General features: G+C 39.7%; 1 non-coding gene across 1 annotated transcript; it reads left to right on the top strand.

The window, feature by feature from the left end:
• Positions 1 to 9,976: 9,976 nt before the first annotated feature.
• TRNAR-ACG lies at positions 9,977 to 10,050 on the top strand. Its single transcript has one exon. It is a non-coding gene; the product is annotated as a tRNA-Arg (tRNA).
• Positions 10,051 to 10,354: the final 304 nt, after the last annotated feature.

Genomic DNA, 10,354 nt, shown 5'->3' with positions numbered 1-10,354 from the left:
ACACTGGCTTCGCCAGAACCGGTACTCATTTCTCGTTACATCTGGGGGTTAATTAGTGAAATCCGAAACATCGTTAAAGCTTCGAGACCTCGTACTATTGACGATGCGGTAGAATTAGCTAATACCCTAACGGATGAGTTGGTACGCACAAGAGAGGAAGATCGTAAGAAGGAAATAGCTCAGAAGATTACCCAAGGGTTTCGTATGGGTAATATCAAGAAAAGAGGACGGGCAATCCTCATCACCTCCTTTCTGCAAAACTTGCAAAAAGAAGCATTATGGACAATGCAACATGGTTTGCAATTTTTGCAAGACCAAAGGACATCGGGAAGAAGACTGCAGGAAGAAAACAAGAATTTGCTATAATTACAGAGAAAGAGGTCATTTCCAATCCGAATGTCCTAAGTTAGCTAAACCTGTAACCAACCAAACCAAACCAGCTGAAGGAGCAACCAAGAGAAATGCCCGTGCATTCCAGCTAACCACTCAAGAGGCCGAACTCATTCCAGATGTGATAGCCGGTACGTTCCTAGTACATGACGTATTTGCAAAAGTATTATTTGACTCTGGTGCGAACCAAAGTTTTATTAATACTTCATTTTGTCAAGCTCTTAAGTTACCGTTAACCACTCTTAGGCAAATTTTCACAGTTGAAACCGCAGAAGGAAATTCTGTGAACATAGATAAAATCTGGCAAAAAGGAAAAATAGAATTATTAGGCCATATGTTTTCTGCAAATTTGTTACCAATGAATTTAGCCGGATTCGATGTAGTATTAGGAATGGATTGGTTAATAGCCAACCATGCACGAATCCTATGTGACAAAAATGCAATAGAAATTCAAACCCCTACAGGAGAAGTAATTTTGATTACTGGAGATAAGGAAAGCCACTGAAATTTATCTCAGTAATGAAATTGGCAAGCTATTCGAGGAAACAGGAAATGGTGTATATGATTTCAGTAATCATTAACACTAAAGATAAGGAACTTCAGGACATCCCCGTAGTCTCAGAATATCCAGACGTTTTTTCCAGAAGAACTACCTGGATTACCACCTGATAGAGAAGTAGAATTTAGAATTCATTTAATTCCAGGTACTGCACCAATAGCTAAAGAACCATATAGATTAGCACCTACCGAAATGCTAGAATTGAAAAAGCAATTAGATGAATTATTAAGCAAAGGATTCATACAACCAAGTTCATCCCCTTGGGGTGCACCAGTACTGTTTGTGAAAAAGAAAGATGGATCAATGAGAATGTGTATCGATTATAGAGAATTGAATAAGGTTACGATTAAGAATCGATACCCACTACCTAGGATTGATGATCTTTTTGATCAATTGCAAGGAGCTAGGTATTTCTCTAAGATAGATTTAAGATCTGGATATCATCAGTTGAAAGTACAAGAAGAAGACATACCTAAAACTGCCTTTAGAACTAGGTATGGTCATTATGAGTTTTCAGTCATGCCCTTTGGATTAACTAATGCCCCAGCAGCATTCATGGACATGATGAACCGAATCTGTAAACCATACTTGGATAAATTTGTGATCGTTTTCATCGACGATATACTTATTTATTCCAAAAGCCAAAAAGAACGTTGTGAACACTTGCATGCACTCTTAACTTTGTTAAGAAAAGAAAGGCTTTATGCCAAATTCTCGAAGTGTGAATTTTGGCTGCAAGAAGTACAATTCTTAGGTCATGTGGTAAATCATGAAGGTATCCATGTAGATCCTGCTAAGATAGAAGCAATTACAAAGTGGAAAGTCCCACAAACAGCTATGGAGATAAGAAGTTTTCTAGGCTTAGCTGGATACTATAGACGATTTATCAAAGATTTTTCTAAGATAGCCATACCATTAACTAAGTTAACCTGTAAAGCTGCTAAGTTTGAATGGGGACCTAGACAAGAAGAAGCCTTTAAGATTTTAAAGCATAGATTGACGAATGCACCAATCTTAGCTTTACCCGAAGGAACAGAAGACTTTGAAGTATATTGTGATGCTTCAAAATTAGGCTATGGATGTGTGTTAATGCAACGCAAGAAGGTAATTGCGTATGCTTCTAGACAATTGAAAAAGCACGAAGAAAATTATACGACTCATGATTTAGAATTAGGAGCCATAATTTTTGCCCTTAAGATATGGAGACATTATCTGTATGGAAGTAAGTTTACTGTTTATACAGATCATAAAAGTTTAAGATATATATTTGTGCAAAAAAAGAGTTAAACATGAGGCAAAGAAGATGGATGGAGATGCTGAGCGACTACGACTGTGATATTCAATATCACGAAGGAAAGGCAAATGTAGTTGCAGATGCCTTAAGTCGTAAGTACCATGAGAAACAGAAACGAGTCCGTGCTCTGAGGTTAAATCTACAAGTAGATTTAATGGCACAAATTAAAGAAATTCAGAAAACAGCAATCCAAGACGATGCTGAAGGAATGAAAGGTTACCTAAAAGAACTAGAACAAGGAAATGATGGAATTTGGAAATTCCATAAGAAACGAATTTGGGTACCTAAGCAAGGAGAGTTAAGAAATAAGATTTTAGAAGAAGCTCATAAATCTAGGTATACCATGCACCCAGGAAACAATAAAATGTACCAAGATTTAAGGAATAATTTCTGGTGGATAGGAATGAAAAAGGATATAGCCGAATACGTATCCAAGTGCTTAACTTGTTCACAAGTTAAAGCTGAACACCAGAAACCTTCAGGACTACTACAACAGTTAGAAATGCCTGTATGGAAATGGGAACTCATAACAATGGATTTTGTTACAAAGTTACCCAGAACCAGAAAAGGTAATGATGCTATTTGGGTAATTGTCGATCGATTAACCAAATCAGCTCATTTTCTACCAATAAAAGAAACCTTTAGCATGGAAAGGTTAGCACAACTGTACGTGGACGAAGTAGTATCCCTACATGGAGTCCCGCTCTCCATTGTATCGGATAGAGATAGTCGTTTTACTTCTCATTTCTGGACAAGTTTTCAGAAAGCAATGGGAACTCGACTAAATCTAAGTACTGCTTATCATCCACAAACAGACGGACAAAGTGAAAGGACAATACAAACTCTAGAAGACATGCTCCGAGCATGTGTAATTGACTTTGGTGGTAATTGGGATAGCCATTTGCCATTAATTGAATTCTCCTATAACAATAATTATCATTCAAGCATCGAAGCTGCACCATTCGAAGCACTGTACGGACGTAAGTGCAGAACTCCAGTATGTTGGGCAGAAATCGGAGAAAGTCAATTATCAGGTCCTGAAATTGTACAAGAAACTACTGACAAGATAACTCAGATTAAGGAAAGACTGAAAACAGCTCGAGATCGTCAGAAAAGCTATGCAGACAATCGTCGCAAGCCTTTAGAATTTCAGGTCGGAGATAAAGTACTTTTAAAAGTTTCTCCTTGGAAAGGAGTAGTACGATTCGGTAAGAAAGGAAAGCTGAGTCCCAGATACGTAGGACCATTTCCAATAAGCCAACGAATAGGACCAGTTGCTTATCGCTTACAACTACCAGCAGAATTAGCTGGAGTACATGATGTATTTCATGTATCCAATCTCAAGAAATGTCTATCAGATGAGTCCCTGGTAGTACCTCTTCAAGATGTAGAGGTGAACGACAAGTTGAAGTTTATAGAGAAACCACTACAGATCGAAGATAGAAAAGTCAAATTTCTCAAACACAAACGACTGGTGTTGGTTAAAGTCAAATGGAATTCCAGGAGAGGACCAGAATACACTTGGGAGCTAGAATCAGAAATGAAGCGTAAATATCCTCATTTATTCCCATAAATCTCGAGGACGAGATTTTCTCAAGGTGGGGAGGATGTAACAACTGCCACTAAAATCCATAATTAGGATGGTAATTAGCTATTAAGGAAACCCTAATTGAGAAACCCAAGTGATTCCGCATAAACCCTAAAATTTTCATAACAATCGGAATCAGGATCAGGGCCCCTAAAACTCAGGGGGGGTTAAACCCTAGTGATGTTTATCTTCTAAATTTGCTGTAGAAACGAAATTCGTTCGTTTAACTTACTCACCAAGGCTAATTGGGACACGAAACAACCTAGGCTAAGAAATAGACCCGTCGCGCCACGCGAAGGGTACACATGTCTTCTTCGCGTGGCGCGAGGGAGGACAATTTCCAGCTATAAATAGGGGACGTTGGCACTTGAACTTTGGTACAAAATCGACGTCCAAATTCTCTGTAACCATCGAGTTATAGCGAATATCGTTCACACAAAACACACACCGATCACGAAGTGCTGCCGCAATCAGGGTAATAACTCGATCGCTATTACGATTCAACGTTCGATCGATTATAACTATCCAACGATAGTCCAGGTGCTGCTCAATCGAGCTTGTACTTTGATTATTCGTCGTGATTTCGACTTGAATATTAGAGTGCTGTTCGAATTCGGACTATGCTCTGTTATTCGTTGTGAATCCGATTGAATTATCGAGTATTGCACTGATTAATCGTTGTGAAAGTTTAATCTCGTGAATTGACGTAATTGCTATATTAGTTACTAACCTGCCTGTGTGTGCATTGTGTTAAATTAGGTTTAATCAAGGCTAATCAGTAGGCTTATATCTATTGCTCGTTAATCTGCAAGTGAGTCATTCTCCTTTTTAAATTGTTTTCTCACAGTTTGTGAGTAAGTATTACAATACCTCAAATTATTTTCAAGGTTATAATTACAGGGATTAAGTCTTTGTAAATCACCAAATTACAGCTGGTATGTGGGGTATTGTGCACATTACTATGTTTATCACTCTAGGTGAGTGAATATCACTCTGTGTGAGTGAACCGTCACTATTGGGGCGACGGGACCCAATAGTGGTATGACCACAGTCACAGATCCGGTCGAGTGACAAATACCCATTCTTGATAATTGGTTGATAGAAACATTGTAATCGCTCTTAATACTGTGAATTTATAACTAACGGGTCGTTTTAGAAAATAGAATGATTCACTCAGTATTTCCCCGCTGACAAAACCATTTTCAAACATGTTTCAGGTGATCTGTGTGATCCAGGAAAAGTGCAGTAAAGCACTGTCAAGCTCAAGAAGTGGCCCAGTGTAAATAAACCAATAAAACGTGTTTTGAAAAATAAAGATTTCTGTGTGAAATCAACTTATTGTAAATTATGGGATTTATCCCTTAAAACTTTGTGTAATATATTAAACGAGCATTTTACGGTGAAAAGATCCTGTAAATAAAAGACTTCCGCTGCCGCATAAATTAAATACCACGGGTACCACTGGAACTGCTCGCGGCTCCCGATTCCGTCCAGGGTGGGTCGGGGGTCGTGACAACTATTATTTTCTGGGAGCTCATAAACTCTGCTTAAGAAAACATCCTTATACCATCTAAATGATGTTAAAGTGTTACACCTTAGGCCATTTAATAATGTTCTTATTGTTTCAGAATTATCTGACCATCTTCCAGTAAAATGCTCTATAATTGTTACCATCAAAGTGTAGACAGCATCAGAGATATCTCTTTTATTTTCCTTTTTAACATGACTATAAATTTGAGCTTGATTTTCTGGTTTTATATAATTATCCCACCATCCTTTTAATTGGCCTGTAAATCCTGCAGTTATCATTTTACAAACGGTACTATCAGTATTTTGATTATTTTTTGCTATTGTTGAATACATCATCATTCGATATGTCATCATATATATTTGCCTATCAGTGTATCCGTCTAGATTCCATTCATAAATGGATTTTCCATTATAGGAATTAGTGATCTCATATTCATAAATGTATCCGTCTACAAAAATTTTTATTTTTATTTTTTTGAAAATTTTTTTTACATACTAAAAGTAGCGAAAATTGGTATGCAAAAAAAAAAATTGGTATGTTTTTTTTTGGCTTTTTTAGTTAGTTTTCGGGTTTTCGCGTTAACTAGTGGTTTTTATTTGAACCTTCCCCTATATATATATATATATATATATATATATATATATATATATATATATATATATATATATATATATATATATATATATATGAACACACACATTTTTAAATATATCAAATATTATTATGGTGATGATGATATGTATGATGATATCATAGTAAATTCATGATTGTCGGGGCTGACTAGACGAAGACCAGCCCCTGCGCCGTCATTGTTAGAAGCACCATCTGTATGCAAGATCCAAACACTGTCGTCGAAGACTGGAACCAGGTTCTGTATAGCTTCGCATTCTTGAATTCTATCGGTCGGAACTTCGGTAACGAAATCTGCCAAAACTTGGCCTTTGATAGCTGGGCGCGACTTATACAAAATATTGTGTCCACCCAATTCAATGTCCCACTTTGCCAACCGGCCAGCAACATCCGGTTTGGATACAACCTGACCCAAGTGATAATTTGTAAGAACTGTTATGACGTGGCCAGAAGAGTACCTTCGTAGTCTGCGCGAGGCATGAACTAACGCCAGAACAAGCTTCTCCATGATTGAGCGAGGCATGAACTAACGCCAGAACAAGCTTCTCCATGATTGAATAGCGGGTTTCCGGACCAGTCAACATCTTGCTGATATAATAAATTGGCGTTTGGACTCCGTCTCGTTCCACCAATAACACTGCGGCAACTGCAATATCAGATGCGGAGAGATACAAAATTAATGGTTCTTCTTTCTGCGAAGCCGTTAAAGTAGGTAACTGAATTAAGCATTCCTTCATTTCCTGAAATGCTTTCTCGGCCTCAGGAGTCCATTGAAACTGACTCTTCTTGACACAATTGCGCAATGTGCTTATGAAAGGGTAGGACTTAGCAGCGTGATTCGCCAAGAAACGATTAAGCGCAATAAGTCGACTAGCTAAGCACTTCATCTCTTTGATAGATGCTGGTGGCGGCATCCGCTGAATAGCCCCCACTTTCTCTGGATTTACTTTAAAACCTTCTTTGGTTACGATGAATCCCAAGAATTTAGCCTCCTCCATGCCAAACGAAATTTTACTGGATTTAGCTTCAAATTAATTTTGCGCAAGGAATCGAAGGTGCGCTGAATATTCTTGAGCATTAATTCTTCATCAGGACTCATGATGACAAGGTCATCAACATAAACTTCAGACGTTGATATGTAGCTCCCGCATTGTGGAGGCTAAAAGGCATTTTTGTATAACAGAAAATACCTTTGTCCGTGCGAAAAGCTGTCTTATCTTCGTCTTCTTCTTTCATTTGCACTTGATGGTAGCCTTTGTAACAGTCGAGAGAACATTTCCAGCAGAACGAGACCAATGAATCGACCTTCTTTTCAATCTCTGGGAGAGAATAACAGTCCTTTGGACAAGCTCTGTTAAGTTCCTTGAAATCCACACACATACGCCATCCGTCGTTGTGCTTTTGAACCATCACTGGGTTAGCTACCCATTTTTTATATCGAACCTCTCGTAATATTTCTGCTTGAAGCAGTTTTGCTACTTGTTCATTCATTGCGCGAGTCTTCTCTGGACCTAGACTGCTCTTTCCTTGTACCACAGGTTCCACTGAATGACGAACATTCAAACAGTGTTCTGCCACATCTCTCGGTACGTCGGTCATATCCGCTGGGGACCATGCAAAAAAACCATGTTCTCAAATAAAAGTTGTTTCAATCTTGCGCGAATCATTGGAGACACGCGACATGTCCTAGCAAAACAATTTGCTCAGGATACTCACCGTTGAGTACCCATCTCCCCGGTTCGTTGGAAGATGGTTTCGCGATTTTAACTGGAGGTTCATCATTAACAGACATAACCTCCTTTCTTGAATATAAAATTGCTACGCCCGTTTTGTTGGAAAAACCGCAAGCAACATGTGGTATGGAAGTAATCATGCTAAACTCCCTTTGTGAACGCCTTCCCAACAAAACATCATGGCGGGACGTAGCTGGCATAACCGTAAAATTGACCGACACAGTGCGCGAGTGTTTGCCATCAGAAAGTGTAACAGGAAAAGAGATCTGACCCAGCGGAAAGACGACTTCATTGCAGAAACCAGTTAATGGGAAATCAACTGGTTTCAAGCGCGTCTTGGCCTCCGGGTCTAATTGCTTGAAACACTGCTCATAGATAATATCCATAGAACTACCCGGGTCGATAAACATATAATCAGTACGATAATGACCAAAAATACCAGTAATGACGACCGGTCGTTCTTCTTGAGGACCCCTGGTACGACAGGAAAGATCACTTGCTGCTCACGCCATCATTCATTGTGACTTCGTTTGTGATTGCGCCTGCGCGCCGGACCTCCTTGAACCATGCATGTTTTCTTTGCTTTCTTGTTACTTGGTCCTTCATCTCCGCAGATAATTTGATGAACCTCCTTGTGCACGTTTTGTACCAAGTGAGTGAGTTTCCCGCTTTTAAGTGCCTTTTCGATCTCGGTGCGCAAGCTGATACAGTTGTCAGTTGTGTGACTCGTATCCTTGTGATAATCACAATAGAGATTTAGATCCTGACCCTTCTTGTTTTTCATCTGCTGTGGTTGTTTAAACTGATAATTCTCCGTACTGAGAACCTCTGCGGGAGTTTTGGTCAGAAGAGTCCACTGCCTCTCTCGATTCTCTTGTTTAATTACTTTTTGGGCAGCAATTTTGTTAATCATTGCGCGAGCATCTTCTGAAGAGTATGTGCTCGAACCTGAATCCTTCCAACTCTTTTTGAATTTTCGACCACTGTTCCTGCTCATGTCTTGTGGACGATTCTGAGGCAATAGAGGTCAATTAAAGCTTAAGTTGCGCTCAGTTTGAGCGTAAACTTTAGCTGCTGCCATAAGTTTCTCTCAACTCTTCGGTAACCCTTCAGTTCCCCATAACACCTTGATCATGTCATCACATCGTACCGCATACTTGAACTGTACGCGAATCAAATGCTCATGTACGTCATCGATCTCGAGTACTTCCTTGTTATATCGCGTAATGAAATCCTCCAGACTTTCATTATCTCTCCGCCAGATGTTCATGACATCTGTGGAGTCTCTGATGGAACTTAGCTGCTGACTAAAATGAACTAAGAATTTCTCCTTAAGATCAACCCAGGAAGTCAGTTTACCTATTAGCAAGTTGTCAAACCAAAGGCGTGCTGCTCCTGTAAGGGTTTGAACAAACAGGTGACACCACATCAGTAACGTCCATCCGCCAATTAGGCCCGCGCTGGTAAATAAGAGCAAATGATCATCAGGATCTGATAATACATTAAACTTCCCCACGTTGGATGGTAATTTTGCACGCTCGAGGGGAGATCCATCTAAGAACTTTTAATTGATATCTGAAATATACTAGGTTGCACAAAAAGTCAGGCGAGTTGCAGCCTGCAATCCGAACTGAGGACGGGTTTTTGGAGTTAGCTCACCCTCGCGGGATCGCGACCCTTTGTCCCGGCCATCCATGGATTCTTTATTCATACTCATTCAATTGGACGTATTGATCCAATTTTAAAATTTTGTTTCGCAATTTCAGGGTTTTTTCAGCTTTGGCGAGCATCTGGAATAACTAGCGAATTACAACTCTATTGTACCGCAATTGGTGCATTGATCTTTGCAGCGTTAATGCTTTTTGCTGGTTGGTTTCATTATCATAAAGCTGCTCCAAAATTGGCTTGGTTTCAAGATGTAGAATCTATGTTGAATCACCATTTAGCGGGGCTACTAGGACTTGGGTCTCTCTCTTGGGCGGGGCATCAAGTACATGTATCTTTACCTATTAACCAATTTCTAAACGCTAGGCCTTTATGGCCCTGGCCCGTAAATGGACCTTTATGAGCTTCTAAAATATCTTTTAGACCATGACCAATGCCCCAGTTGGTCCTATACATGTGACCCGCTATAAGAAAAAGAATTGCAATAGCTAAATGATGGTGTGCAGTACTTCCCTAATAAAAGAGTCCACCGCCTGCCTTAGTAGTCTCAAATAAGGCGTGCGGGCGATCCAGTGGAGACGCAGTGGGGCCTGTAGCTCAGAGGATTAGAGCACGTGGCTACGAACCACGGTGTCGGGGGTTCGAATCCCTCCTCGCCCACAACCGGCCCAAAAGGGAAGGGCCTTTCCCTCTGGGGGTAGGAAGCGATCTCAACAAAGAAGCATAGCTCAGTGACGACTATCAATTCAAGAATTCTCACTATTTCTTAGATTCCTGGACCCAATTCAATTCAGTGGGATCTTTCATTCACATTTTTTTCCACCAAGAACGTTTTATAAAACTTTTTGACTCCCGAATTTGGAGTATCCTACTTTCACACAATTCACAGGGTTCAACAAGCAATCGATATTTCACGATCAAGGGTGTAATACTCTTTGGAGTAGCGGTCCTTATATATCGTATT

This window comes from Helianthus annuus, chromosome 16 (genome assembly GCF_002127325.2).
Source record: "Helianthus annuus cultivar XRQ/B chromosome 16, HanXRQr2.0-SUNRISE, whole genome shotgun sequence".
NCBI lineage: Eukaryota > Viridiplantae > Streptophyta > Magnoliopsida > Asterales > Asteraceae > Helianthus > Helianthus annuus.
The sequence above is the reverse complement of the archived record's forward strand: the minus strand, read 5'-3'. Positions and strand labels throughout refer to the sequence as shown.